The sequence below is a fragment of the Pristiophorus japonicus genome, chromosome 18, assembly GCF_044704955.1.
Source record: "Pristiophorus japonicus isolate sPriJap1 chromosome 18, sPriJap1.hap1, whole genome shotgun sequence".
Taxonomy (NCBI): Eukaryota; Metazoa; Chordata; class Chondrichthyes; family Pristiophoridae; genus Pristiophorus; species Pristiophorus japonicus.
The window spans coordinates 16,790,735-16,813,857 of NC_091994.1; positions in this window are offsets into that span (position 1 = coordinate 16,790,735).

Genomic DNA, 23,123 nt, shown 5'->3' on the forward strand with positions numbered 1-23,123 from the left:
TTTGAGCATCCCTGATTATAATCGCTCAACCACTAGTGGCTGCGCCTTCAGCTGCCTGGGCACTAAGCGCTGGAACTCCCTCCCTAAACCTCTCCATCTCTCTACTTCTCTTTCCTCCTTTAAGATGCTCTTTGACCAAGCTTTTGGCCATCTGTCGTAATTTCTTCTTATGTGGCTTGGTGTCAAATGTATTTGTTTTTGTCTTATAACACTCCTGTGAAACGCCTTGGGATGTTTTACTATGTTAAAGGTGCTATATCAATACAAGTTGTTGTTGTACTGCACTGGGGCAGCAATTTTAGTCTGGATAACTGGGACACAAAGAGTTAAGCAAACCGTTTGATCAGAAACAGCGTAAGCTGAGAAAAATGTTTAGGCAAAAGGCTGTCAGCTTTCCTGTTACTAAAGCCGTCAAGATAAGGTCTGAAAAATCTGTTTAAAATACACAGTGCGCACAAGTAGGATTGACATTTTAGATTAGTGTTAAAATTCAGTGAAAACATAGCAACTGTGGTGGCACAGGCAAAACTGCTGTCAAGATAATTGCCATGGCAGTGTGGGAACTTTATGAAGAGCCAGCTCTCGGGGCTGTGGGGGGTTTTACCCGAGGCTGACGTTTGAGTGACAGACACCAACAGACTGATAAATGTGTCTTGACTGAGGTGAAAGGCAACAGCAACAGGTCACAGGGTTAGATAACACTGCGAGCCCATCGCTGAGCAGTGAAGAGATTCGATTCCTCGCACAAGGAATTTTTAACTCGTCACTTTACTGAGATAGGAGGGAATCCAAAGAGACAGAGCAGGGGGAAAGATACTGCAAAGCAGTGATTAAAAATAAAAAGCATATTATTAGAAGATAAAAAGAAATGAGGGTTATAATCAGAAAAGTGCCATGAATTTCATGCCTGATTCTCCAATGAGGACTCCCAGTGAGGAAGACGCCACACCTGGAGCTTCAGCCCTCCGAGTTTAGCTGATAATATATAAATTATTGACTGCTTACACAAATAGTACCAATATGCAATCAAAGTGATAACTTACTTACCTTCCAAGCAAATCTCACGCTATAGATGTAACTGCACAGTGTAAATACATCAAAGCTATTAATAAACCATTTTGCTCCTAATTTTATCATTGTACATTGTGCATTAATTCAAATCCAAATCTTTGCCTGGTGTTGAAGTTATGCACTCACTGGACACCTTTAGGGTGAAAACACGTTGTACAAAGTCAGCAAACAAATAAAAGTCTGAATGTAGATGTGATGAATTTAATTCTGATTTGGAATCATGTGATTGGTGATATTATTTGAGGAAGGATTGTTCTGGGAACTGAGACTATTTTGTGCTCTTTCAAATAGTGTCATGGGATCTTTTAATGTTCACCTGAACAGGCAGAATGGGTCTTGTCCAAAGGATAGCACCTCCAACAATGAAGCATTCTTTCAGTAATACACTGGAGTGTTAAACTAGATTATGTGTTCAAATCCTGGAAGGGAGTTTGAGCCTGCAATCTTCTGGCTCACAAATGACTGTGCTATAAACTAGTTTAGTTGACACTATATGGGACATTGAACCCTTATACATCTGTGTTATAGATTGGAACTAATGCAGGATCCCACCATAGACTCCCGATTGCTCTGAAAAATGGAAACCCTTTCACTGGCAGACCATATTGCTCAGGTTAAAGCTATCAATTTCAATTTATTGTATAAAAACATAGAAACATAGAAAATAGGTGCAGGAGTAGGGCATTCGGCCCTTCTAGCCTGCACCGCCATTCAATGAGTTCATGGCTGAACATGCAACTTCAGTACCCCATTCCTGCTTTCTCGCCATACCCCTTGATCCCCCGAGTAGTAAGGACTTCATCTAACTCCTTTTTGAATATATTTAGTGAATTAGCATCAACAACTTTCTGTGGTAGAGAATTCCACAGGTTCACCATTCTCTGGGTGAAGAAGTTTCTCCTCATCTCGGTCCTAAATGGCTTACCCCTTATCCTTAGACTGTGACCCCTGGTTCTGGACTTCCCCAACATTGGGAACATTCTTCCTGCATCGAACCTGTCTAAACCCATCAAAATTTTAAACGTTTCTATGAGATCCCCTCTCATTCTTCCGAACTCCAGTGAATACAAGCCCAGTTGATCCAGTCTTTCTTGATATGTCTGTCCCGCCATCCCGGGAATCAGTCTGGTGAACCTTCGCTGCACTCCCTCAATAGCAAGAATGTCCTTCCTCAAGTTAGGAGACCAAAACTGTATACAATACTTCAGGTGTGGCCTCACCAAGGCCCTGTACAATTGTGGCAACACCTCCCTGCCCCTGTACTCAAATCCCCTCGCTATGAAGGCCAACATGCCATTTGCTTTCTTAACCGCCTGCTGTACCTGCATGCCAACCTTCAATGACTGATGTAGCATGACACCCAGGTCTCGTTGCACCTCCCCTTTTCCTAATCTGTCACCATTCAGATAATAGTCTGTCTCTTTGTTTTTACCACCAAAGTGGATAACCTCACATTTATCACATTATACTTCATTTGCCATGCATTTGCCCACTCACCTAACCTATCCAAGTCGCTCTGCAGCCTCATAGCATCCTCCTCGCAGCTCACACTGCCACCCAACTTAGTGTCATCCGCAAATTTGGAGATACTACATTTAATCCCCTCGTCTAAATCATTAATGTACAATGTAAACAGCTGGGGCCCCAGCACAGAACCTTGCGGTACCCCACTAGTCACTGCCTGCCATTCTGAAAAGTACCCATTTACTCCTACTCTTTGCTTCCTGTGTGACAACCAGTTCTCAAGCCATGTCAGCACACTACCACGTGCTTTAAATTTGCACATTAATCTCTTGTGTGGGACCTTGTCGAAAACCTTCTGAAAGTCCAAATATACCACATCAACTGGTTCTCCCTTGTCCACTCTACTGGAAACATCCTCAAAAAATTCCAGAAGATTTGTCAAGCATGATTTCCCTTTCACAAATCCATGCTGACTTGGACCTATCATGTCACCTCTTTCCAAATGCGCTGCTATAACATCCTTACTAATTGATTCCATCATTTTACCCACTACTGATGTCAGGCTGACCGGTCCATAATTCCCTGTTTTCTCTCTCCCTCCTTTTTTTTAAAGTGGGGTTACATTGGCTACCCTCCACTCGATAGGAACTGATCCAGAGTCTATGGATTGTTGGAAAATGACTGTCAATGCATCCGCTATTTCCAAGGCCACCTCCTTAAGTACTCTGGGATGCAGTCCATCAGGCCCTGGGGATTTATCGGCCTTCAATCCCATCAATTTCCCCAACACAATTTCCCGACTAATAAGGATTTCCCTCAGTTCCTCCTTCTTACTCGACCCTCTGACCCCTTTTATATCCGGAAGGTAGTTTGTGTAAAATTTTACAGAAGCCAGAATAATTTCACAGTTAAAAATAACAATATAACTCATCAGTACTTAAAACTATTTTTGAGACAAAACAACAAAGCCCTTCGAGATTTTTGACATCCTTTGATAATTTTACATGGAACACCTCAGAGTTCCACCTCGTCACAGTGCCTTAAACATGTGGCTCAACCTAGTCAACTAAAGCAAGACCTCCTTTATCTTCAGCTTCGGAGGCCTTTGAATACAGAGCTGTCAATCAAGACACAGTTTGAAAACGCAGGAGCTGCCTCTCAAATGTCTGATTTGAAGCAGATTCTCACACCTCAATGACAAAGCAAATCTGCCACAATAGGCAATTGGTGTTGGGTCAACGCCTGGTAAACCAACCATAATAGATTTCAGCTCCGTCATGGTGACAAACTTGCAACAATGGCCCTGAAATTCCGGCGTCCCCGGGTCCGTATGGAGTGTGTATGGACCCAAGAAGGTATCGGAAAAGCTGGTTTCCGGCGCGCAATGCACATGCGCTGAAAAACGGCTTTTCCGACCTATCAAGCTTCTGGCCTGACAGATCCTCCACAGATCAGGAGTGAGGACATTTGTAAGTGCAAATTTCCGATATTTACGCTTACAACTGTCCTCAAAAATCTTGCGCCTGAAAAAGCAGGCGCAAAGCCTACTTTTACAGACTCAAGTGCTTTAAAAAACACAAAAACATATAAAAATAAAGATATGAAAATATATTTTATCATTAAAAACCCTCCGAACAACAGTAAGTTTATTTTTTTTTAAAACTTTAAAAAAAATTGGGAAAGTATATATTTTTTAAGACATTAACTTTAATTTCAATGAATGTAGTGTATATTTTCTATTTTTTTATTAGTGTTTTGGGTGTTTAGGGCTGTTTCTCAATCAATGTAATAGGAGTTTAGGACCTTTCAGAACTTCTATTACTATGATACTTTACCTGATTGGCTGCCCAGAGCCATGTGTCTCCAGCTCCAGGCCTGCGTACGTCCCGACATGCACGCGTTGCGACGTGCAGTCAGCTCAGGCCACAGCATCGGAAAGTCAAATTTGGGAAGCAGCTTAAGGTAGGTGCGCATTTTTTCTCTAAAATGCCCGCGGGAAGGCCAAAACGGAATTTCAGGGCCATTATCTGAGGTAATAATCAAATCTGATTTTGTCCTAATGAGGGGCTGCTTACAGACAAAGACATCATCATATCATCATCATCATAAGCAATCCCTCAAAATCGAGGAAGACTTGCTTCCACTCTAAAAATGAGTTCTCAGGTGACTGCACAGTCCAATATGGGAATTACAGTCTCTGTCACAGGTGGGACAGACAGTGGTTGATGGAAAGGGTGGGTGGGAAGTCTGGTTTGCTGCACGCTTCTTCCGCTACCTGCTCTTGATTTCTGCATGCTCTTGTCGACGAGATTCGAGGTGCTCAGCGCTCTCCCAGATAATCTTCCTCCAACTAGGGCAGTTTTTGGTCAGGAATTCCCAAATGTCGGTGGGGATGCTGCAGTTTATCAAGGAGGCTTTGAGGGTGTCCTTGAAATATTTCCTCTGCCCACCTGGGGCTCATTTGCCGTGAAGGAGTTCCGAGTAGAGCGCTTGCTTTGGGAGTCTCGTGTCAGGCATGCGAACAATGTGGCCTGCCCAACAGAGCTGGTCAAAGACATAAGCAAAGGTGGGACATCCTCTTTGAATATCAATCTCTACTCTCGACAGGAAGTGCCGATTACATTGCACATAGGCCCTCACATCAAGACTAATACTTAATAGATGCAGCGACATTCATGATTTCTTAGTGCCTAGTTGTAGCTTATACATTTTGCATAAAAATGTGCAACATAGATACTGTTGAAAAAGAACAGGTCTGGCTCTATTGTGTCATATATGTTAACACAGGTATAAACCTTTTTATTTCAAATAGCCTCTATTTAAAATAATGGGCAGGAGGAGGATGCCATACAATTATGTTAAGCATTTTTCCACTGATATCATCAGTCATCATTTCTAGGCTCAGGTGTTCATAATTGTGTATAATTGTACCAAGCTGCTGGAGCCATATGTACAATTGATTCGATGAACTGACTTGTTACATGTGATGGATCTGTGACTCATAACAGCTGGAATTTTTTTTCTACAATTTACAATGTTGTTAGTGGAAATACCTCCAATCTTAAGCCCAACCTAAGGAAGCTTTTATCGGAAGCGAATGTAATCCTCACACACTCGGGGATTATACATATAGGATTGTCTCTTGGGCTTGTCAACAAAGTGTAATTAAGTGATATAACCGTGTAAAATCAATGAGTGACTGATTCCATATTTGCAATACAATGGCAGGTGTGGAATGACAGCACAAGCAGCCCCTTGAGAGGTGAGGTTTGCTTGTAACATATACGTTAGAGCTTGCCTTCTGGGTCCCATCGTGAGGGAACTGAGAATGTCTTTCACTTCAAAGGTTTAAACAATCTTAAGTTTGATTTAATATCCATTTTCTGTGGTGTTTTAATCATTGTTGTATTTCTTAAGGTAACACTATTATTCATTCATTCATAGGCAGTCCCTCGAAATCGAGGAAGACTTGCTTCCACTCTAAAAGTGAGTTCTTAGGTGGCTGTGCAGCCCAATGCGGGAATTACAGTCTCTGTCACAGGTGGGGCAGACAGTGGTTGCAGGAAAGAGTGGGTGGGAGTCTAGTTTACCGCATGCTCCTTCCGCTGTCTGCGCTTGATTTCCGCATGCTCGAGGTGCTTAGCGCCCTCCCGGATGCTCTTCCTCCATTTTGGGTGGTTTTGGGCCAGGGATTCCCAGGTGCCAGTGCGGATGTTGCACTTTATCAAGGAGGCTTTGAGGGTGTCCTTGAAACGTTTCCTCTGCTCACCTGGAGCTCATTTGCCGTGTCGGAGCTCCGAGTAGAGTGCTTGCTTAGGGAGTCTCGTGTCGGGCATGTGGACGATGTGGCCCACCCAACGGAGCTGGTCGAGAGTGGTCAGTGCTTCAATGCTGGGAATGTTGGGCTGAGTGAGAACACTGACCTTGGTGCGCCTATCCTCCCAGTAGATTTGCAGGATCTTGCGGAGGCAGCGCTGGTGGTACTTCTCCACTATTATTAGAGAAGAGACCAATGCTGCTGCTTTAACCTTTTGATCTGGTTTTGAGAGAGCAACCTCCAGGTGCCTTTTCCCCATGTATGTGAATCTCCAGATGCCTTCTGGGCGCCGATGCAAAATAAGAGGGTTAATTCTAATGTGCATTAGAGGAGTGCAAATGCAGAGGATGTGGATCCCATGCCTAACTTGCTGAAGCAGAAGTTGCATATTCCAGTAGTAAATTCACAGTCCCACATTTCCTCTGCAGGTTAGGTCAAATATACTTAAATGCAGCCGATGACAGGATGTAAATGCACCTTTAGAAGCAATGTCAAATTGGCGCATTGATCACAAATGAGTGGAAAACTGGCACATTGGTAAAACATTTGTGTACCTTAAAAAAAATTGTATAACACCATTAGTTAGGGAGCTTTAAAGGTTCTGGGCTCCTGATTTTCACCCTGCTATTCACTAACGAAGAAAGAGCCTCCTCTTAACTGTCACTGCATGGCCAATGGATACATATTGATGGTGTGCTGCAGAAGTACATTGGAAACACGTTAAACAAGATTCTGTAATACATGATGATGCTTTATACCACTGATTTACTTGTGCACTTGTACAATACCAATGCACAATAATGTGTGGTGTGTCACTCTAGGTGCCGACGCACAACTATACATCACCCTACAGTTCTAAAAAGGGGGAGTTCTCTAGTCTCAGTGCAAACTTTCACTTTCTCTTCATCCACAAAGACATCAGCCCACACATTCCACATTAAGCTATAGTTAAGGTCTGAAGATGATAAGGGCCAATATTATGGACAGAACAAGTCAAATGATGTCATAAAATTGTTTCCCACGACAAATACTAACTGTTTGTCGTGCTATTTACTAGCTGAGCACTACAGTTGTACATAAAAGATCCTGGAGTCAAGTGTCTGAGCAATAGCCAACCTCCTGCAGATAAAAATTATTTGTCTTAATAATGACGAGTGTTTCAGCTGTTCTCCCCCCTGACAAAGACAAGGGGAACGATTTTTGCCCAAAACTTTAGGCGCTAAAGAGCCTCCAAAGTGGCTAAGGTGGGGTCTTAAACTGCAACGCTAGTTTAGCCCACATTTAGTGCAAGGGGCCATCTTGGTAAAGGAGTTGAAGCCAGCACTAGGAACGCCGCCCAGAGGCTCGATAAACAGCTGATTGCCACTTAAAATGCCTGATAGCGCTCATTAAAGAGGCTGCATGGCATTTTGATGGCTAGCACTTCAACTAATGCCCTCTCCTAACAGCGACCAATTGTTTAGGAGTAAGTCACGGTGTTGATTGAGATTTCAAGCACTAATGAAAGGGATACTCACCATTTCATGTTCATTGTTGCTGGTGCTGTGAAGAGGAACTCTGAAACACATCAGGAGACTTTCTGGGAGACTTTGTCAGGACTTCACCAACACTAGAACAACATTTATTTGGCAATTCTCTGAGGACTTTACCTAAAAGGAGTAAGTGCTGTGCTCCTCCACCATATAGGAGTCACTAGGAGAAAGGGAGTGTTTGCTAGGAATCCCCTTTGGTCTGGACAAGGAATGGGAGGAGGACATGAGGCCAGGCAGTGCAGCACCAGCTGCCTCAGGAGAGATGGACAGGAGGACAAGGTGGCATCCTTCCCCTTCCCTGCAGGTACAGGACATCCCGACTCCTCTGGACCTCCTCCAGCAAGACCTCCAGTGCCGCATCAGAGAACCTGTGCACCCTCTCCCTCAGTCCCTGAACCATCCTGCAATGTGCCATTGTGTGTTAGCCAGAGCATTCCATACTTTCAGTGAAAGTGGGTGCGTGGAGGCCACATCTAACCGTTCCACGAAAATTGCGTCTAATCAGTACTTGAGTGCTAAACCTGCAAGTTTCTGGTTTAGCAACTCCAGGCAAGTTCAAATTATGGTATATTATTAAATCAGCAATTAGGACCAAAATTGAGTGCTAAATCCAGACTTTCAAACATGCTAGTCTTACTTGCTCCGCACCCATTTAGTGCCTGTTTTCACCCTTTGGCCAAAATAACCCCCAAAGCCTCTTAAAGGGGTTTTGTGGAAAGTACCCCACTGATCATACCTTTAACCGAAGGCTTTTATTCACATGTTTTGATGTTATTGTAAATGTATTCTCTGACTACTGGTTCTGGAAAATGCGAGATAACAACAACAACATGCAAGATAGCATAATTATGTCGAGTGTGAGATCTAACAAACAATGTCACAGTGGAATAATGAATTCAAATTAATGAATAGTAGGGATAGATAACATTTGAAAATGCTTTTATATATCACTGCAGTAGAGCATGCTGGACTTTTAAAATATAACAAATGTCATTGATAAAAATGAACCATCTATAGCATATTAAAAATGTATGTCCTTCCTGTCAACTTTTCCATTACACATTACTTTGTCCAGATTTATAATGGAACTTGCCCATATAAACTTGTCGTCGTACTGTAATTAAACTCTTTCCCAAAAGCTGTTGAGGCTGGGGGTCAATTGAAAATTTAAAAGCTGAGATTGATAGATTTTTGTTAGGTAAGGGTATTAAGGGATATGGAACCAAGGCGTGTAAATGGAATTAAGGTGCAGAACAGCCACGATCTCATTGAAGGGTGGAACATTATTGAGGGGCTGAAAGGCTGACTCTTGTCTGAGGCATTGTCTCCTTCAGAACAATATGTTATAATATCTCCAACAAGAGAACATCTAACCACCGCCCTTTGATATTCAACAGCATTACCATTCCCCAACATCAACATCCTGGGGATCACCATTGATTAGAAACTTAACTGGATCAGCCACATAAATACTGTGTCTACAAGAGTAGGTCAGAGGCTGGGTTTTCTGCGGCGAGTGTCTCACCGCCTGACTCCCCAAAATCCTTCCACTATCTACAAGGCACAAGTCAGGAGTGTGATGGAATACTCTCCACTTGCCTGGATGAGTGCAGCACCAACAACATTCAAGAAGCTCCACACCATCCAGGGCAAAGCAGCCCATTTGATCGGCATTCCATCCCCACCTTAACCATTCACCCCTCCACATTGGCACACTGTGGCTGCAGTGTGTATCATCTACAAGATGCACTGCAGCAACTCACCAAGGCTTCTTCCCAAACCCGTGACCTCTACCACCTAAAAGGACAAGGGCAGCAGACTCATGGGAACATCACCTCCAAGTTCACTTCCAAGTCGCACACCATCCTGAATTGGAAATATATCGTCATTCCTTCATCGCAGATGGGTCAAAATCCTGGAACTCCCTCTCTAACAGCACTGTGGGAGTACCTTCACCATACGGACTGCAGCGGGTGCAAGAAGGTGGCTCACCATCATCTTCTCAAGGGCAATTAGGTATGGGCAATAAATGCTGGCCTTGCCAGCGATGCCCACATCCCAGGAACGAATGAAAAAAAACAGAATTTTGTTCCTGTAAATGATATACAATTATATTCACAACAATTAGGGCTAGAAATTCAATTCTCAGCAAAAATGGTATTTTTTCGCCAAAATCACCATTTTCGCTTCGCTATCGCTACCAGGCCGGAAATTCAACCTTTAATTTGCGCAGCGGTAAAAATAGGCGTTGCACGAGGATTCGCGGCGCAAACCATGAACTTTAGTCTGAAGCCGATACCGCTGCAAGTTGGGCCTTGGGAGGGCGGAAAAACACCAACAAATAAATTGGAAAAAAAAATTCACAAAACATTTACAAGACACTTATCTATCGAATCGTTGAAAAAGAATGAAAAATTAAAAACTTTAACTTACCTTTTTTTTCAGGTCTTCATACTTACTGCTGCTCCAAGGACTGCAATGCAGCATTTTACATGTCGGCATTTTTCTCGCAAAATGCGGGTGCGTATAGAGTCAAATTTTGGGCAAAAGCGCTATTTAAGGTCTTGCATGGTGACGCTCCTCAACCCAGCGGTACTTGAAAACCACCGCTGCAAAACATCACCGTCATTCCCGCCGACCGGTTTTTGCCAAATATGATGAAATATAGGCAAAATAACGGTCGCAAAGTCAGCGAATTTCTGGCCCCAAATATGTAATTGATCAGTCGATAATTAAAATAAGGATGTAGTTACATTTAAAAGTGCTTGCAAAACACTTGCAATTGTATTGTGCCAGTTCAGATGCTTCCAACTAGGTGATAGTTATGGAATAAACCATATATTTCATAATAATTATATTTTTAAACAAGATTTTATTATTTAGGCAGTGAATGTGCCTAAACCAGATTGGGCAAAGAGGCTAATAACTTGCTGAAGTGAACAGAGTTGTACATCAGTATACATATGTTTTAGAGGGGGAGGACGTGATTTTTATAAAGCTCTGCCATGATTGATAAACTAAGCTCAAAGGAGCAAGCTCTTCATGTTAACAGGGCCCTTTATTAATGAAGTGGGACCATATTAGTAGTGTGTGCTACTGCCCTGCTTATTTATTAACAGCTGACTGGCCAGACCAAAAGTCATTTGTGAGAAGAGACAGTTAGCAGAACATCTCCCTTGAGTACTTGCTGTGTCAAGAGCACAGACAGTCTGCTCCTCCCACACATCAATGCTGCAGCTCCCCAAATGGCAACCGTTTGTAGTGAGTGATGAGGTAGATATATTAATAAGCCCACCCATCTCTCAAGGGCTTCAAGATATAAATCATCTAAATTTACTAAAAAAAAATGTTTTAAAGAAACGTTTAGCTAAGGTAAGCTCCAATTTTATGACACTACCATCAATGCAGATTCTCGCTGTGGGCGTTCCAATCAGGCCCGATTGGCAGCTAGCTAAATTTTGTGACTGCCACTTTTGGTGGACAAGGCTGTACCACTGGTAAGGCCAAACTGAACTTTCAAGGAATACTTATTCAAATGTGCTCCCACACTGAAGGTTTGACTGAGCTGTATCCCAGTGTCCCCCTTGCTCACATAAGTTGGATGTATCACCAATCCACAGGCTTGGTCTGTTTTATTTATCTTTTTAAAGCTAGGTTGTTGGGACTATTGGGCTTGAAAGTTGTATTTTTTTGTGTGACCTTGATGTAATGTATTTGCTTCAAGGGTTCTTTGCTTAAGAATTCATAGCAACACATTGCTATTAAAAACTAGTTGGTTGATTAGCAAAAGGTTGAACAATCATACTGCACATTACCAATTCATCCACTGGACTCACAACCACCTGCCTCATCGTGGATTTCCCGAACCCAACAGGCTGGGGTTTTATTGAGTCTTGTGAACATCACATGACTGGCCAAGCCACTCCCAACTCAACAGCTCTACAACTCTTTTGTTGCAAACCAAAAACGTTAATCCAAGTGCCCCTTTATTAAAGGGGGGGGGTGCGGGGGAACTCCAAATACTTTTCAGATGCCCTTTCAACAGCTCTACAAACCTGTGAGCATACTCACAGGTGCATACATCACACCGCGTTACCATGTGACCTGTATTTATCTCTCCCTGCCAGGACCATAGATAGCCTCTCCTTTCCTGCCTATCACATATAAACAGTGGCAGAGTGGAGAGCCTGGGTCCCAAGCAGATTTCCCTTCTGATCACCATTGTTACCGCCACCTCCAAGGCTGCCGTTGGATAGAAGATGGTAGACCCCAGAAAGCGGCCTTGAGGTCCCCTCATTGAGAGAGGGTGCCTTGTCTTGGGATGGTAATTCCAATCTTTGTGGTACTTCTGCCCCTTTAAGGTCCCCGCGGCAGCACTATTGGGCATTGACTGGTGCCCTGTTGGTGGCAAGAATCCCACCGGAAGTCCGCCACACATGTCTAATGAGCTGCAATCCAAGGAAATTGGTTGGGGTTGAGGTAGAATTGAAGGGACAAGCAGAAGTCCCAATCCGCTGGAACCATGCCCTGAGGAGGACAAGCCTGGCCAGCTAACTTCAAATCTCTCTGAAATATAGCACCCTGATAGACTATTTGCTCAGGTTGCAGAGTACAAATCAGATTTATTAAGAGATAAAATTAAACAAAAACAAGAGGAAACAATTCAGATTTAATTTGATTACAATAAAGAAAGAAAGACTTGCATTTATATAGTGCCTTTCACAACCACCGGACGTCTCAAAGCGCTTTACAGCCAATGAAGTACTTTTGAATTGTAATCACTGTTGTAATGTAGGAAATCCGGCAGCCAATTTGCACACAAGCAAGCTCCCACAAACAGCAATGTGATAATGACCAGAAAATCTTTTTTTTTTGTTATGTTGATTGAGGGATAAATATTGGCCAGGGCACCGGAGATAACTCCCCTGCTCTTCTTCGAAATAGTGTCATGGGATCATTTACGTCCACTTGAGAGGGCAGACGGGGCTTCGGTTTAACGTCTCACCCAAAAGACGGCATCTTCGACAATGCAGCACTCCCTCAGCATTGCACTGGAGTATCAGCCTAGATTACGTGCTCAAGTCCCTGGAGTAATAAAGGAAAGACCTGCTTTCTCGCCAGTACTTTAAACCCATTTCAAAATAATGGACAACTCCAAACTTTAATAATTCTCATCAATTAGGCACAGCTGTAAAGGATAGCTTACACGTGAAATTAGATATTCATGAAATGTCTTCATTAGCTCCAACTCATTTGACGGCCTGGTAAAGCAAAGATGCTTTTCAGAGCCTAGATATGAGAAGTCCAAATTGAAACAAAAGGCATCTTTCACAATTAGTCAAGAAAACTGTGACTAAAGATGTTAGACAGATATTGCTCATAATTAATTATAAACGACTCATTGTAAGACACCTCTTGCAGTATCAGATCTATTTATAAAATTAAGTTTCACAACTATCAAGAAAGCAGCACAGCTACCATCCTCAGGCCAATTGACACCTACAGCACAAAGCAGAGCTGAGTGTTTTGGTGAGCAGGCCCTTCATTGCAACAGACAATCACAATTGATCGCTCTTTGAAGGCTTAGTACCATAATACGTGAAATAAAGTGCAAAATTAGGCAGATCACAATCCATTGATCCTTATCAATTAATCCGGTCACCTGGAAGGGGTTGAGTCTTCCCTCACATGTCGATCAGTCTATCTAAACAGAGGTGAGCCATCTACCTTTGAAGTTGCAGTCAGCTTACCAGCTGGTGATGTGGGTTCTCTCCATTACAGAACAATGAACATTGTAAGACGTCCCCTCGGGCCGTACTTGTAACTTCTTTTTTTGTGTACATGGAGCACCATGATCTGTAAACACCTATGTAGTGCCATGTACAATGCAAGGTCTGTTTCGTAATGCACGTTGAAAAGAAAAAAATGTAAATGTACCGTCACCCATTCCATGTACTGTATAGTGACACATGTAATGTAATTTGTCGAATGTACTACAATGTATCCCGTATTGTAGCGAATTGTACTTGAACTGAAAAGCAAGGAAATGCCGTCAGCACCCAAATGTAGTGTATGGGATTGCTGACCGCAGCTAAATGTACTGAACTGGTTTTGAATATACTGTACAAATTTTTATATGAATAAAGTATATTTTGAAATTTAAAAAAATGTAAGACGTCTCAGGGTGTTTCACAGGAACGTTAGCCGAACAAAATTTGACACCGAGCTACATAAGGAGATACCTTGCATCACCTTTCCTAACAAGAATTCTGCCAACCTACACTCTCTTCTCCCCACTATTCAGCCACCTAGGCTGTACCTTCTGGAATTAAACTTCCTAAACCTCACTGCCTCTTCATCTCTTTCTCCTCCTTTAAGACCCTCTTTACAATATACCTCTTTGACCAAACATTTAATCATTCCTCCTAGCAGCTCCTTCTTTGGCTTGGTGTCAGTGTTTGTCTGATTATGCTTCTGTGAAGTGCCTTGGAAAATGCTTGTTAAAAGCGCTATATAAATGCAAGTTGTTGTTGTTGTCTACATCACGCCTTTAATGTCGAAAAATTACCAATGCTTCACAAAGGCTAAGATCAACCACACATTAAAACAGATTAATGAAAACAAAAACAAATTATCTGGTCATTATCACATTGCCGTTTGAGGGGGATTGCTGTGCGCAAGTTGGCTGCCGCGTTTCCCACATTACTACAGTGACTACACTCCAAAAAGTACTTAATTAGCTGTAAAGCGCTTTGAGACATCCGGTGGTCATGACAAAAATAAATAAGAGTTGCATTTATAGCGCCTTTCACAACCACCGGACGTCTCAAAGCGGTTTACAGCCAATGAAATATTTTTTGTGTGTAGTCACTGTTGTAATGTGGGAAACGCGGCAGCCAACTTGCGCACAGCAAGCTCCCACAAACAGCAATGTGATAATGACCAGATAATCTGTTTTTTTTTGTTGTGTTGATTGAGGGATAAATATTGGCCAGGACACCGGGGATAACTCCTCTGCTCTTCTTCAAAATAGTGCCATGGGATCTTTTACGTCTACCTGAGAGAGCAGACGGGGCCTCGATTTAACATCTCATGAAAGGCGCTATATAAAAGCAAGTCTTTCTTTTCTTTCTTTTCTATCCCATGGTTAGGCACCTTGCAAAAATCAATCTGTTATGTGACTAAGTGTCAAATGCCTTCCTAAAATGTAGATATATACCCTCATCACCAGATTGCCAACCTCTTCAAAGAAACCCAATAAGTTGGTCAGACAAGGCCAGCCCCTTGTTAAACCATGCTAATCAAGCACTGTCTCTCAAGGTGATCGCTTGTGCGATCCTTCATCAAAGTCTCAAATACTATCTCCACTTCTGAGGTAAGGCTCACAGGGCTGTAATTTGCCCCTTTTTAAAAAAAAAGATGAGAGGTTGCATTTGCTACTTCCCAATCTATTAGAATGTTACCAAATTCCAATCTCTGTAAATAGGCTTATGAGCAACTAAAGACTAGGCTCAAGTACTCTACCTTCAGCATCTAGCTATCCGACTTTTAGAAGATATCCGGTGTAACAACGTGGGTACCTTGTAAACTTGTGGAATGTAAATGGGAATTATTTCCTGTGGTTCCCCCTGAAAGAAAATCAATGGCCTGGAATTTGCGGTCAGAGGCGTACCTCCGCAGTAAGCCTCCGACCCGCTAAAAATGTACAAACTTACCTTCTGGCTCCCGGGCTGTGGAGAGCTCGGGTCCTGGGCCTGCTGGCATACATCTGCATAAATGCCCATGGACCCCAGAGATGCAGGCAGTTCGGAGAGTCCCTAGGATCATGTAGGGCAGGTCCTCCAATCAGAAAGACTGCTTCCAATGCTGTCATTTCCGAACAGAATCCCCTAATGACAAGCAATGGAATCCCCAAATAATTAAATAATTTAAACAATTCTAATAAAAATAAATGTTCTCATTTTCAAATTTAATTAAAAATCCCTTCAGTACTTCAAATGCAATAAAAATTTAATTAAAAAAAAAATTATTTTAAAGATTTTAATCCGGGCCAAAATTTACATTAAATATTTTGAAGTGTTTGTGCTTTGATTTTTTATTAGTTTATTTTTAATTTAAGATTTATATTAACCCTTACGCCACTGAAAGCAGGCCCTATGCCTGTTTTTACCAGGCATAAGAGTTTCGTGGGCATTTGCTGGGCAATATCGCCCAACCCTGGGCAAGAGAAAGTGATCTCTCAATCGGTGCGATTTCTCAGTCGCAGCACATGTGGAAGCCCTGAACCTGTGGGGTCTTTCAGAAGGCTTATAATGGTGTACGCTGAGCGTTTGTGTCGTCATCAGGACAGCAAATTACAGGCCAATTGAGCAGTGAGGTACCTACTTTAATTTGGGAGAGAACCATTGCCACCTTTCATAAATATTACATCCTATTAGGATGTTCTAGTGTCCTGTGGTGCACACTGAGCTCTTTTTTTCACTTTTGCTAATTCCCCTTCTCTCCCCCTTGTATTTCATTTATTAGCTCTTGTCTTCTCTTGTCATTTTCAAATCTGTAGTGTCCTGCACTTCGGCTATACCTCGTGTAATGTATTTGCTTCATGGGTTCTTTGCTTAAGAATTCATAGCAACACATTGCTATTAAGAACTTGTTGGTTTATTAGCAAAGGGTTTACAATCACATTACACATTACCAGTTCATCCACCAGGTTCACAACCACCTGCCTCATTGTGGATCCCCTGAACACAACTGGCTGGGGTTTTATTGAGTCGTGTGAACATCACGTGACTGGCTAAGCCACTCACAATTCAACAGCTCTACAACTATTTTAAGTAGAACATAAAATCAAATGCCCCCTTTTGGCAAGGGCACTAGAACCCACAAATTTCCAAATAAAACTTTAACGGAAACTTAGACCAAATTAAAATTTGATTGCCGGGGGTGATGATGCACTCTAGTCCCTCCGGTGCCTACCTCTCGCGGAAGGCCGCGAGCGTATCGATAGAGGCCGCGTGCTCCATTTCCAGGAACACTCTGGCACGAACATAGCCACAGAAGAGAGGCAGGCAGTCGGGCTGAACGACCCCCTTGACTGCCTCCTGCCTGGACCAGTTAATGGCCACCTTGGCCAGGCCCAGGAGAAGTCCTATGAGGAGGCCCTCCGACCTGCCCGCTCCCCTCCGCACCCAAAGATCAGGAGTGTGGGACTGAATAAAATTGAGGAACAGCTCCTTCAAATAATATAAGATCAACAGCTCGCATACATTACACCTAGGTTTCTTAATTGAAAAATAAGTGCAATACTGATTCTAGCATATGCTTAGTATTTTTTTACTTCCCATTGGGATTCTCATGTAACACTTTCTGAAAAACACAAGCAACCTCTAAATCTATATTCATTTTGGGTCATGGACATTTTCTTCGCCACTTATTCCTTTGTACATACATAGAGACATCTCCTGTTTTGCCATTGTCTTGACCTTGGCATGTACTGAGCTACAGGGAAAGTTCCCCCCTTCATCTTCTCCGTTACCAAACTTTAGTAACAGATTCTTAACCCAAATTATAATTCAGCACCTAGCTCTAATGAAATTGATTTAATAATCAGTGACAGGGTTGTGAGCAGCGGAGGACATATACTGTGTCCCCAACACTGTCAGATGTGGCACTTCTGACTCAAGTAATTAAAAGAAGCTTGATTGACCTCTCAGAGAGTGATAAATATATATGCTGATCAGACGGAGGGATAGGCCCAGTAATTTGTTCCAATCTTTAACACACACGCTCTTCCCTCCCCACTTTGCCTAATACAAATGAGACCAAACAATGAAGGCGTGATTTAATTTGCCGGGCCTATAAAACTCTATATTATATATGTATATTAATCAGTTTACTGGAATGATTATTTTTATCTGTCAGAAGTAAAGACATCTCGCTGAGTAGAATTCTTGATTTACATTTTCTGCAGTGGGCCAACTACAGAGCATAATGCAACATATTGAAATGAAAAGGGAGGAACTCGTTTTCTTAACTTTCACCCAGTTGAGAATTGAACTTTGGCTTGTCTTATTTCTGTTTTTGAGAAAAATAATGAATAAAGCAGATTCCCACAGTTTGGTGTTTCACGCAAAATCTTATTCAAATTCCTGTCGAAAAGACTTGCATTTATATAGCGCCTTTCACGACCACCGGACGTCTCAAAGTGTTTTCCCCCAATGAAGTACTTTTGATGTGTAGTCACTGTTGTAATGTGGGAAACGCGGCAGCCAACTTGCGCACAGCAAGCCCCCAGAAACAGCAATGTGATAATGACCAGATAAACTGTTTTTGTTATGTTGATTGAGGGATAAATATTGGCCAGGACACCAGGGATAACTCCCCTTCTCTTCTTCGAAATAGTGCCATTCCCATGACCAAAGAGGGCAGACAGGGCCTCGGTTTAACGTCTCATCCGAAAGACAGCACCTCCGACAGTGCAGCGCTCCCTTAGTACTGCACTGGAGCGTCAGCCTAGATTTATGTGCTCAAGTTCCTGGAGTGCGACTTAAACGCACAACCTTCTGACACAGAGGCGAGTGTGCTACCCACTGAGCCACAGCTAACACCAAAGGATACAAAAGGAAATCTTTATGAATGCATTTATGATGTTGCTACACATAACGATCAGAGATTTTCTATTCTTTCAATTCAAATCCTAGAGGTCCTGGTTGAGCTGTGGCTTTCATTTAAAATATTCTCCCTGTGTTTCATTCGACAATGTTCTCTCCCTCCCCTGAGGGTGGTGACTTGTGCTGTGATATAGTTCCATGTACACTGATAGTTCTTGGTTACCTTGTCAAGGAGCCATTCTTTGCACGTGCAACTAGTTATTGAGTATCAGTAGACCACTCAACCATGGGGATATTACAGCCAAGCTCACTCCTGTCCTCATCCAGATATGCGTACTTTCCAATCGTGTCACGGGTTAATGACGAGAATTGGGAACTCTGCCAGTTTTTTTCTTTTCCAGCCCAGGGTCACTGAGGCTAATTGCAGCACCCTCATCACTACCTCAGATGAAATTAGCTGGCTCAGCACTGAATGTGAACTACTTTATGTTGTTCCCATTGACTCATATCGAAATCAATTGAAAATTCAACATTTCAGGATTTCAATATAGTAGCCTATTCATAAACTAACACTTTGGCTTGACACATCATTTCACACCCACATGCCATTAAGTATTAATAGAAGTATTTAGACTTTTTCAGATTTGCTCTGATGGAAAGAGCCCCACTCCTGGAGTTGAGTTGAGCACATAATCTGGGACTGACCCTTCAGTGCAGTACTGAGGGGGTGATGCACTGTTGGAGGTGTCGCTGTTGGAGGTTAAACCACCTGCTCCACCTGTTCAGGTGGATGTAAAAGATCCCTCCTTATTACTAAAGAGCAGAAAGCTTTCTGGTTGGCAAACAGTAACTAGTGGGGTGCCGCAGGGATCAGTGCTGGGGCCTCGACTATTTACAATCTATATTAATGACTTGGATGAAGGGATGAACTTGTAATGTAGCCAAGTTTGCTGATGATACAAAGATGGGTGGGAAAGCAAATTGTGAGCACACACAAAATCTGCAAAGGGATATAGACAGGTTAAGTTGAGTGGGCAAAAATTTGGCAGATGGAGTATAATGTAGGAAAATGTGAGGTTATCCACTTTGGCAGAAAAAATAGATAAGCAGATTATAATTTAAATGGAGAAAAATTGCAAAGTGCTTCAGTACATAGGGACCTGGGGGCCCTTGTGCATGAAACACAAAAAGTTAGTATGCAGGTACAGCAAGTAATCAGGAAGGCAAATGGAATGTTGGCCTTTATTGCAAGGGGGATAGAGTATAAAAGTAGCGAAGTCCTGCTAGAACTGTACAGGGTATTGGTGAGGCCACACCTAGAGTACTGCGTACAGTTTTGGTCTCCGCATTTAAGAAAAGATATACTTGCATTGGAGGCTGTTCAGAGAAGGTTCACTAGGTTGATTCCGGAGATAAGAGGGTTGACTTATGAAGATATGTTGAGTAGGTTGGGCCTATGCTCATTGGAGTTCAGAAGAATGAGAGGTGATCTTATCGAAACATATAACATAATGAGAGGGCTGGACAAGTTGGATGCAGAGGGTATATTTCCACTCAAAGGGGAAACTAAAACTAGGGGGTCTCAGAATAAGGTGCCACCCATTTAAAACTGATGAGGAGGAATTTCTTCTCTCTGAGGGTTGTAAATCTGTGGAATTCTCTGCCCCAGAGAGCTGTGGAGGCTGTGCCATTGAATATATTTAAGGCGGAGATAGACAGACTTTTGAGCGATAAGGGAATAAAGAGTTATGGGGAGCGGGCAGGGAAGTGGCACTGAGTCTATGGTCAGATCAGCCATGATATTAAATGGCGGAGCAGGCTCGAGGGGCCTACTCCTGCTCCTATTTCTTGTGTTCTTGTGTTCCCTAGTCAGCATTTATCCCTCAATCAACACCACCAAAAATAGCTCAACTACTTGTTTGTGAGACCTTATTGCATGAAAATTAACTGTTGCTGACTACACAACAGCACTTCAAAAGTCATTTGTTTGCTGTGAAGCACTTTGGGATGCCCTGAAGGTGAAAAGTAAATATATAATTGCAAGTCTTTATTTCCTTAAACTACAAAGGAGCATAAGATCATACAATAGCTACAGAGAAGGGCCATTCGGCACAGTGCATAACAACAATAATAACTTGTATTTATATAGCGCCTTTAACGTAGTAAAACATCCCAAGGTGCTTCACAGGAATTTTATATAACAAGAAATAATTGATACTGAGCCACACAAGAAGAAAGACCAAAAGCTTGGTCAAAGAGGTAGGTTTTAAGGAGCGTCTTAAAGGAGGAAAGAGAGGTAGAGAGGCGGAGAGGTTTAGGGAGGCAGTTCCAGAGCTTAGGGCCTAGGCAACAGAAGGCACAGCTGCCAATGGTTGAGCGATTATAATCAGGGATACGCAAGAGGACAGAATTAGAGGAGCACAGATATCTCGGGGGGGGGGGGAGGGGCGGGTGTGAGGCTGGAGGAGATTACAGAGATAGGAAGGAGCGAGGCCATGGAGGAATTTGAAAACAAGGATGAGAATTTTGAAATCGAGGCGTTGCTTAACTGGGAGCTAAAGAAGATCAGCGAGCACAGGGGGAGTGGGACTTGGTGCGAGTTTTGGATGACCTCAAGTTTACCTAGGATAGAATGTGGGAGGCCAACCAAGAGTGTGTTGGAAAGGTCCAGTCTAGAGGTAACAAATGCAGAGATGAAGGCTTCAGTAGCAGTTGAGCTGAGGCAACAGCAGAGAAGGGTGCTATTACGGAGGTGGAAAGAGGCAGTCTTAGTTATGCCACGGATATGCGGTCTGTAACTCATTTCAGGGTCAAATATGACACCAAGGTTGTGAACAATGTGGTTCAGCCTCAGACAGATGTTAGGGAGAGGGATGGAGTCAGTGACTAGGAAACGGACAGAAAGTTTGGTATTACTCATTTTATACTGTCATCCAGTTAAAATTACTTGCAGTGTTTTTTCAACAGCATAGCTGGCTCAAGGAGACAGAAGGCTAAGACTGGTGTTAAACTGCACTGACTATAAACTCAAACTGGTGCAAGGCAGCCACCTGGAGGGATTCTCACACTTCAGGGCTTTAGTGACTCATAAGTGTCCTGAATTATACTGGTACCTTTGCACTGGCGTGCATCCAAAGGCACTTTGAATTGATGTGAAAACAGCAGTATAACTGCTTGAAAACAAGTGTACATCATAGCAACAGACTAATAGGGTAAGCACATCATGGATATTTGAACACACTAATATCAGGGAGGGAGTTGGGCATGGATGCTTTTACACTGCTGGTATCTAAGGTATTTTATAGATATCTTAAACACTGTGCCAGAACTAGGTAACTGTACATCGAGTTCATTCCATGGTATGCTCTCATTTTATCTCGTCTTGTCAGAGGCCTGACCTAATTTCAAGCCATACAATCTAATCTGTGTCCCTCTCCAAGTGACAAACTGCATCGGGCAGAGTGCTGCCACTTATTAAGTACTGCAAGTCTTTAAATTGCTGTAACCTACTGACCAGCCAATTGTCCATGGTGTGTGAAGATTCATTCATTCACAATCTGTAGAGGAATCAGCGGACAGGAGTAGCTGACGGTCTAATTTATGATATGTGCTGATGTGACTTTGCCAGGTTCTTACACAGACAGATTGGATTGCTTGCAGTTCAAACAACAGCCTTTAGCAAACCAACAAAAATGGTGCTTTTCTGAGGAAGCAGAGCTTTAATAGCACCCTGTGATAAAACAATACGATACCCTTAGAGCATAGTCAATCAAATCTCTGTGAGTAAGTAACTAGTAAGGAAAAATGTGTTCATGTAGTGCGCATTACACTGTAAAGCCAATATAATGAAAATAAAGTAACTCCACACCTCAAAAAACACCGGGATATCAAATTACATAGAATTACATAGAATGTGCAGGGCTGAAACAGGCCATTCGAGCCTCCTCCCATCTTACTTCATCTAACCCTATCTGCATTTTTGTACACCTCTGTCAACTTTGCACACCACTGCATACCATCACAGAGCTGCAAGTCATGAAGAGATGCCCATTTTGACTACCAGGAAATTGGAAATGAATACGGAAATGGTAGAGATGAATTCCCTCATCAGATATGTCACAGTCAGACAAAAGAAGCCCCATCATAGGGATGACTAAAACAGAGGCGAGGGTACAAAAAGAACTAGAGGTCATAAGCTCTGGGAAATAACTGACATGCATAACTCTATACAGATCCCAGATATGAAAAATAAATAAACCAATACTGTATATAATTACTTTTTGGACGTGCTGATGCCACAGACCCACTTGAGAGATCAACATGGGAAGGCTGCTGTTACCAAACCAAAATTAAGTGGTGCTGTGCAGTTACAGAATGACAAACAACAGATTGCTCACTGCCCATGCCTTCTGTTATTTTCCCTGAAGTACTATTTAGCACAGAACTGCATCTGGAAAAAAAAATCCAGCCTTGTAGATTTTGTATGGACAGAATGCAGATTATTATCAATTGTCAAATAAAACTTGCCAGAAGGTTGAAGTAGAGATCAATGCTGGGAGTTGAAATGAAAACAAACACCTGCTGGAAATACAAAACAGATTTGTCAGCATCTGTAAAGAAAAAAAGGTA